Source organism: Rhipicephalus sanguineus, chromosome 1 (genome assembly GCF_013339695.2).
Source record: "Rhipicephalus sanguineus isolate Rsan-2018 chromosome 1, BIME_Rsan_1.4, whole genome shotgun sequence".
NCBI lineage: Eukaryota > Metazoa > Arthropoda > Arachnida > Ixodida > Ixodidae > Rhipicephalus > Rhipicephalus sanguineus.
In genome coordinates this window covers 340,676,490-340,685,664 of record NC_051176.1, presented here as the reverse complement: position 1 = coordinate 340,685,664, position 9,175 = coordinate 340,676,490, and the positions used below count along the sequence as shown (strand labels likewise).

General features: G+C 49.5%; 1 non-coding gene across 1 annotated transcript; it reads right to left on the bottom strand.

Moving 5' to 3' along the window:
* Positions 1 to 1,116: 1,116 nt before the first annotated feature.
* Positions 1,117 to 1,188, bottom strand: Trnat-cgu (transfer RNA threonine (anticodon CGU)). The gene has a single exon. It is a non-coding gene; the product is annotated as a tRNA-Thr (tRNA).
* Between the last annotated feature and the right edge of the window lie 7,987 nt (positions 1,189 to 9,175).

Below are 9,175 nucleotides of genomic sequence, written 5' to 3'. Positions count from 1 at the left end.
GTAAGCATCGGACGCGTAATTCAAAGGTTGCGGGTTCGGGCCTCACCGACAGAAGAGGCGCTTTTTCGTCAACTTTAATTCATTTCATTTTATGTCATAATTACCATACGCCACAGTTAAAAACAAAAATAATGCCCCTGCGCTTTCCTCGGCTTAATTGTCGGTTTGATTCATTTGTTTTGCAGGATACGAGGGAATTTTTGAAGTTAAGCTAGAAAACGATGCAAGATGAAATGAATTAAAGTGGGGCTCGCACTCCTGTGATGTCAGATCATGCGATACAAATGCACGATCATGAGGGAGCAGGCCTTCGGACTAACTAATATCTCAAGCCCTTGACGCAAACTTCAAGACTGCTCGGGATTCCGTAATTAGCTCATCAACTTAGTTTTTATTTATTATCACATTTTTATATCTATTAACGAAATGAAGGAGCGGTGGCGAGAGCTGACAGAAAAGTGCCGCGCACAGATTTTTTTTTTTTGCTATGAGGACAGGTGGGCCGACGCCGGAGATATGGCGTAAATTTTCATTTTTAATTAATTTGTCAACTTCGCCTTCATGTTGTAAACACAATTTCATATCGCACTTTCCATCTACAAAGTCAAATTTAGCGCCAAAATGACAAGAAATGCGTGAATTACGGTTGCCAAAAATTTTAAAGGAATGTTGAATATCATTCAATAACCTCAGGAAAAAATTTCCTCGGTTCAGTGGCCAAATAAATACTACGTATTTAAAGTGCATTGATTGTACAGATTGTATACACGATGATCACGCCAGTCGGGAAGCGCATCGCATCACATGTAAACACGACCCGATCGAGCTGCGTTCCGATCCCCACATTTTCGCTCTCTGGTAAGTTTTCTCTCACAGACCGTTTCCAGATGCAATACCGAATTCTCAAAAAAAAAAAAAAAGAAGCATTGTGGAATAGCGCAAATAACACACAGGGACACAGGCAAGTGAGGAGACACATTACACATGCGTAGTGTGCGTCGTCTCACTTGTCCGTGTCCCTGTGTGCGATTTGCGTTATTCCACAATGCATTCGTACAAACTAGCTCGGCTTTTCTTACTGAAAAAAAAAAAAGAAGCGAAAACGAAAAGAACTCCTGCCGCCAGTGAGGTTTGAACTCACGACCCCTGGTTTACGAGACCAGTGCTCTACCACTGAGCTATAGCGGCGCACGTGGCACGTGGCCTTACGGGCGGCAACAACTACGCGCAGGTTTCTCTCTCTTTCTCTCTCTGATGAAAGGTGGACAAACAAGCTATCTCTATACCAGCGGCCAAAAAAAAAAAAAAAAAGAAGAACGCAAGTTGCCTCCCGCGTGGACAATTAAGTATGATTGCCGCGTAAACATTTACGAGAAGCGGCACGAACGCACGCAATCGTACGTTTATGGATCAGACATCTATTTTTTCGCGGAATTTTTCTTGCTGGTAATTGTGCTACCATTGGCGCAGCAGGCGAGAAAGTAAGTGACTCCCCCCCCCCCCCCCTCCCCCTTCAATCCCGCCCTCGAAACTTTTCTATTTTGCGCGTGTATATATACACGCACATGTAGAAACGCACGCACAAACTTACGTAAAGTGTGAGGTGAACACCCTCCCCCCTCCCCCGGTCCCCGAAAAAAAAGAATTTTATTACCACGTCCCTGTCCGCCAGCCCTTTAGCCTAACTGCAACAACGACAACGACCAGGTGACCAAGGGAGTGAGTGAAGCGTGTGCGCCCTAAACCCGTACGAGCATGCGAGGCGGTCTCCAGTTTCTATCAAAGCCATGGCAGAACGCATATGCTTGTCTTTGTACACACGAATCGGCAGCCGCATGCCGGTGAAAATGGAATTCTACGTCAAGAGACGAAAGGCACGACGGAAAACCGCCGCCGTAGACACGTCGCAGGCGCTTGCACAATAGCAATCAAGGCTCGGCGTGACATTGAGGTGTCCTGCGGCGGGGCAGCGTCTCCGTGATGTGCGGGGGCGCGCCGTCGGGCGTCGCCGCGCTGGTTCGTCGGACGTGGCGTCATCTCACGCTTGGTGTTTCAGTGCGATTCGCAAGATTAAAGAAGAAATATAATAAAGAAAGCGCGACCTGCAGGTGATCAGCAAAATGTCCTCGCACAATAACGCGCTCCTCTGCGGTTAGCTCACCGTGTAATTACGTACAGGACGCTTTGCCCGTGGTTTTGTTGTCAGCAAAATGGACATTCCACCTCTACGTTTCTTCACCAGTGAAATAACGCTCAGGTTACTTTGTCACCAGGTAAAACCCAAGCTTCGACTGCGGCACTCGTCCAAAGACGTCCAAAGACGTCCTTACCAAAACCACGTGTGTTAAGCACATCATAGTTTGACGACCTGAAACTATACAGGCATATAACTTTTACCTGCTTTTTTTACGCATTCTTTTGGGAGCATGAACGCTTTAAGCTTCATGTCCGCTAGCGAGAAGAACTTTAATAAACATAAGGCTCCTTGGTTACTGTGAGTGAGTGTTGGCGGTAACGCGTTACAAGTAACGCCGTTACCGCTAACGAGTTACTTTTTGGGTAATTTAATAACGTACTATTTCGTAACTGTAACGGGTAAAGTGCTTACGTTAACATTTTTCAGTAACGTGAGGTATCACGCTACTCGTTTCTTGTTATTCCAATTATCCCGGGAGCCTTACACAGAACTCCTTCGTCTCGTAGGCGCTGTTATGACTGGCTGTCGGTGGCGATGCGCTGACCATGAGAATCTGCGGGCGAGGCGTTCTCACGCTGCTAAAACACCTGCATCCTTCCACGAAACGGAATTCCTGGGACGGCGAGTGACCGACAATGGGCAGAATCTCGGCCCCAAGGTCTGGGACGGCAAAGCCGGAGACAATGGGCCACCTGGGCTTGGCTTGGTTCGCTGCCGAAGCCACCTGACGGGTATGTTTGGACGGGAGTCTCCGCAAACCTTTGTCTGCCCTTCGGGGAAAGAACTGCAGGAGCAAGCACGTTCTGCCTTCGCGGAAAGAATCGGAGAGGCAAGCACGAGGAACCTGTTGTCCTGCTTCCCCCACCTGCGTGCCGTCAACCGCCGGACCCTTGCTGCTTCAAGTGTGCAACGACCCCTCAGCGACAGTGAAATGGACTGTGCCATGGTGGGTGGGGTCGTGTGTGTGATTGGTGGTCATCAAGAAGGAGGAGCCAAACTGAGGGGTTAAAACGACGGTGCTGAGTGAGAAATGGGGCTCTGAGCCCTCGGTAACGATGTAATTGAGTGTACGTATCGTAGAACTCTGGGACAAAGTGCCTCCGGGCGCCGCGTCTCCTCCCATCTGACAACGGCACGAAAAGTGCCAGTAAACTTGTTATTGTTTTCCCAACTTGTTAGCAGCATTTCCTCAACCCGGAGACTCGACTACGCTACCAAACGGAGTCCGGGTATGACGCTGCCCTCTCGTAGCAAACAGCATGGTTGCCGAGAAGGGATGGATCCAAATACCCAGGCACGACAGCGCCCAGAGTTATCCTTCTTACAAAGCGGCGGGCCGCTATCGGCCTACCAGGCGTCGACAACAGGAATATCATCTAATGGGTCCGTATGCCACAAACGTATTTACCGCAGGTGCAGACGTATTCACTATCCGCGATGCGCAGCGCCTATAGGGGCGCCACTGAAAGCCGCGTAGCTGCGGCCGTTTGAACCGCTGGTCGGTCGCGTAGCAGACGCTTCGTTTGCGCACGTGCGATTTGCCGCTTGTGCGCGTCCCAGATAATCACTTTTGCGGCGATAGTGTGCGCAAAGGAGCCGCACTTTATAATAGTGGACATGTGTCCGATGTCAAAGCTGTGTGGGACGACAATGTACGTCACCATACGCGCCAAGTGTTTGCCACAGACAAGCGTTAACAAGCTTCCCTACGATGTGGAGCTCATCGTAAGTACACCGCCTTCGTTATAACGTCGCGATCAATAATGCCTGCATGCGTTGACGCGTGAACCAACGTTTTTTCTCGACACAGTAGCTTCGTTTACGTGCCATGTGTTTATATAGTAGATTTGAGGGAGTGCTGTCGCACCGTCGTATAGATTTCACAGGTGCGGCCACGCGAAGGGTCAGCGTTGGTAAAACTTTGAAACCAGCACGATAAACTTGTGAAAAAATAAACTATACACTTGTCATCATCGGTGCAGAAGCGCACAGCGAACATTCTGCACCGATGATCGCATTCCAGTGCCATCAATAGGTAGAATGCAGCCGATTTCGTCCAGCACACGTGTGATTCCACGGCGCTTTTGTAAAAGAGCCGTCACCTTCCCCACATTCTCTGGCATTGCGCTTCGCGCCATTCGTTTTTCAAGAGAGCCTAGGCATCGCGTCTTCACACTAATAACAACCTCATGTGCATTGTAGCGTCTACAATGCAGGCGAGGCGACCAAGTGTAAACGTAGTAGCGTTCGCTGAATACGTAGCGACATAAATGAAGAAATAAAAACACGGTAATCGTTCTAACACTGCCGTAAACAAAGCGCGATTGCTTACTTTCTACGTCGTACAGCCGCAATCCACCCCCGCCGTCGCTCTCGCTCATGAAATAGCACCGGAAACCTGTAGAAGTGCGTTCCTGCGATTTTTTGTGTGTGTTTGAGCAGCCGACAACGCAGCAGTTATTTTTCGACATCGCTGAGGCCCGACAGAGTCGTTAAATCACGACGAAAACACATCCATCCGTGCACTCGCGTAGACGCTCGCAGGAACACTGCTCGCCGGGACCCGTCAGCGCTTCAGAGCCGTGGCGGCAGATGGCGTCGTCGGCGCTTTGCGCATGGATGAGCGGCTGGGCAGAACACGACGAAAAGTTGACTGAGCTACAGAATGGTTTCCGAAGCAGACGGCGCCTCGAGGACAATGTATTTGTGCTCACACAGGCTATCGAGATAGCACGCAAGGAGAATAGAGGGCTATACACTTGTTTTCTCGACGTCGCCAAGGCCTATGATAGCGTACCGCATGACCCGCTGTTTCACTGTATGACACAAATTGGCATGCCGAAGACATGGGTCAGTCTACTGCGCCGACTATACACGAACAATACGGTGGTTGCGTGCTTTGCCGAAGCTCAAGCTGAACCAGTGAAGGTGATGCGAGGCCTCAAACAGGGATGTCCATTGTCGCCGCTGCTGTATATGCTGTATACAGCCAGCCTGGAGAGGATGCTGCTGGAGGATGGAGGTGGATTCTCGCTAGCTCACTCCTATGGCGGAACACCCGTGCCCTGGAGACTGCCGGGCTTGGTATATGCCGATGATATTGTTCTAATGGCTGACAATGTGGGAGACCTGCAGCATCTTGTCACACTATCGGCAAATCACCTGAGCAAACTCGGATTGCGCTTCAACGCCAAGAAATCAGCGGTGCTGGTGTTCGCAGGCACGGACACATCGGCGGTGGTGTCGCTACCGGAGGGTGGGCAGATTCCGTGGAGAGATGAGTACAGGTACCTCGGTGTTCAGCTGAGCACATCGAGCCATGTCCTAGACATCCACGAGGAAAACATCCGTCAGACATCACGCAAAGCGGCGAACGTGTTGCGCAAGCGAAGTCTCTGGGGCTGCAACCGCTTCCTGCTGGTCCGAGAAATGTGGAAGTGTGTGCACGTCCCATGCCTCTCGTTTGCCAATGCTGTGCTGACCTTCCAGTCAGGAACTAGACAGTGGCTGGAGCGAGGGCAGCGAGAGGTTGGTCGACTGGCGTTGGGCTGTCACGGGCGAGTTGCCATAGAGGCCATTCAAGGAGGACGTGGGGTGGTCGTCGTATGAGGCTAGAGAAGCCAGGAGCAAGATCGCCTACGAGGGCCGCCTGCGTCTCATGAACGACCGCAGGTGGGCACGGCGCTTGTTCCGCTACACACACTTGACCGGAACGAGGACTCAATGGGCTGCGCGGTTGCACACCCTCCGCCGAAAGTTCGGGTTCTTCGCGAAGCCCGTGACGGCAACCAGAGAGTGCCAATGGGCTCGGGCCGTTCAAAACAAGTACGGGAAGAAGAAAACGAAAAGTGGCGGAAGGCGATGTGTTCCAAGACAACATTGACGGAGTACCGCAAGCACAAAAGTGTTATAGAAAAGGAACGCATCTACGACACAAATGGGGGTAGCGGCCTTTGTTTGAAGCGCGGGCTGGGGCACTGCGAACACTTGTGTACCGCCGTCGATTCGACGAAGCTACCGACGACACGAGGGCTTTATGCCGGGTGTGCGAGCAGGAAGAGGAAACCATCCCCCACCTTGTGCTACGCTGTACGTCTCTGTGCCCCCGCCAGCGAGAGGGCACTACTCTGCCCGAGGCACTGGGGTTTGCGCGCACGAGTGACACGGTGCTGCACGCAGGCGATGAAACGGCTGGTGCAGTGAACTATGCAGCAGTTCGCACCACCAAAGCAAGGCTGGTGCGGTGGTGGCGAGCGACGCAGCGGCAGTGAATTAGCCGTACAGACTTATTTACGGTGCTGTGAGTGTGTGTGTGTCTGTGTTTTTTTCTATCTTCTGTTTTTTTTTTTTTCGCTGGCTAGGGCAAATTAATCTTGCCCGCCCGATACAAAGGGAATAGCCCCAAGTCATCATCATCATCATCATCGCCTATAATCGAGCAAGCTGTCCGACGACAGCTTTGAAATAGAACTATTGCTTAAATTCTTCAAGTTGTCAGCAAGAGCTAGCTGTTTATTAGTTCTGTGTTTTTAAAATAAAATTTGCTTCTAAATGCGGGTTTCTGGTTGTTGAATTCCTGCTATGAATTTTTGAGCGAGCGAGGCTGACCTTAAACGCCTTCGCATAAACACTCGCAGTTTTCGCGGCAATTACATAGGTTAAAGGGGCAATACTGATTTATGGTGCAAATATTTTCTTCTTGGACTATGCAATTTAAGGATTTCTTTATTCCCACAAGATCTGCGCGTATGTTTTGTACGGTAGTAGAAGCGCGCCGTCAGAATTGCAGTAAATTGGCTGAGAGATCAGTAATGTTTTCTTTCCGGAGAGCGTTTGATGACGTAATCTCATAGTTTACTGTCACTTTGAGAAATGACATTGCAATGTGCCACAAAGTTATAAGCCATCACATGCAACTCTACAGCAAACATTAGGACACTGCAATATTGCAGTAAGTCCGGCACACTTGTGCTAAGTTTTTCTATAGTTATATTAGTAATTCAGGTAAAATCGTTGTTTTGGTTAGGGGTTTTATATAAAATATAAAATGAGGTTTATTAAAGTGTTATTCTGTTTTCTGGAAGCGAGGGCGCACTGATTAAAATGTCTGATCATGGAGTAACGGTAGAAGTAACATATTCGTTACTTTTTTTCGGTAACGGTAACGCGTTACCTCTTTTTATAGGTAACGTAGGGCGGTAACGCGTTCCTTTTTTGTTAGCGTAACGAGTAACGTATTTAGTTACTTTTTTTCGGTACCGCATACAACACTGCTGTGAGTGCAGCCCCCTCGTCCAGGCGCCCACTGGCTATTGCGGCTCGCCGGGCCTGGTCAACGGTCGCCAATTGGCTTCCCAACTCCAGTTGGGAGAGTCGCGCCTCCCACGACCAATTTACGAGTCCGTTCTAAATTAGCTGCGAGGCGGCTTCTGCCGAGCGCTGTTTGCACTGTTAGGCATGGGCGTCGGCAGGGGGGTGCAAAAGAGGCACTTGCCTCCCCCCCCCCCTAGCCAACGCCACAACTGCTCTTGCCCCCCATCCGAGCCACACCAACGCCTGCACCCCCTCTACCGCGATGGAACACGGATTTGCACGCCCCAAAACAAAAGCCAGCCGACGCCCAAGCTGTAGGTTATGTGTTCGCGTGTCGGGGTGGAGTCGCACCACAGAAATTTGTCGCTGCGTGTTTAGGAAAATATCTCGCGAAGTCTTTGCTAGCGTGGGCAGGTGTTTGTATTCGTCGCCAGTTCCTCGCCTTTCGCTTGCCGAGTTTGGGATGAGGTAGGGCTTCCCAGTGCTTGTGCCACTTCAACAGGGGCGTAGCCATAAGATTTTTTTCGGGGGGGGGGGGGGGGGTCACGGTTCAACCATACTTTATGTACTTTCGTGCGTGCGTTTGTATGTGTGCGTTGAAAAATTTTAAGGGAAGAGGTTTGGACACGCCCCCCCCCCCCCCCTTAATGCAGGTTTTTGGGTGTAGCGCCGCGTACGAATTGGTAATAAAGAAGATGACAGGAAAGAGGCGCACTCGCAACTGAACTTTATTTTGCGTCGATTGCAAATATAAAGCTATGAAAAGCACCACGTGTTACCTCTAACACTGCCACATAGTAAAACCAGATAAAACCAGATAAAATGGCCTCAGTTGGGCAGCAGATGCATCGCAAGCCGTCTCTTGACCTATTTCATTGTGAAATAGACTATCTCGATGATTAGTGCGCCAGGCCAGTTTATCTGGTTTCATCTGGTTTTACTATGTGGCAGTGTTGGAGGTAACACGTGGTGCTTTTCATAGCTTTATATTTGCAATCGACGCAAAATAAAGTGCAGTGCGAGTGCGCCTCTTTCCTGTCATCTTCTTTCTTACCAATTCGTACGCGGCGCTACACCCAAAAACCTGCAATGAAATACCAACTAGCCTGCATTGACACCCTTGTACAGTATACCCCCCCCCTATATGTTTTAATATATATATATATATATATATATATATATATATATATATATATATATATATATATATATATATATATATATATATATATATAACGTTTATATGGTATAGAATGTTATGAGATACTTGAAATGTGTCACCTTTTAAGTTGAAAAATGCTGTACAGTTGAATCCGCAATAACGAAATCGGCGGGGGAAAGCAGAAAATTTCGCCCTTGCGGGAATTTCGTTGGCGCGAGAATGCAGCAGAAACGACATGAAATTTACAAAAAAACACATTTTATTTCTAAAAGTCAGTAAGTTTGCTTTGGCGGGCCTTACCATGCAGCATTTTCATGCTCTCGATCGGGAATCTCGTTTGCCACGGCACAAAGTTCGCCCTATGCACGGAGGCACCGCGCTGTCACCATACCGTCATTAAGTGCGCCTACAGGCGAACCTTCTTCCGGCTCCGCTGGATCAGCGCGATATCGTGGACAGCGAGCTGCACGCAACGCCGAATTCTTCGGCAATGTCAATTTTTT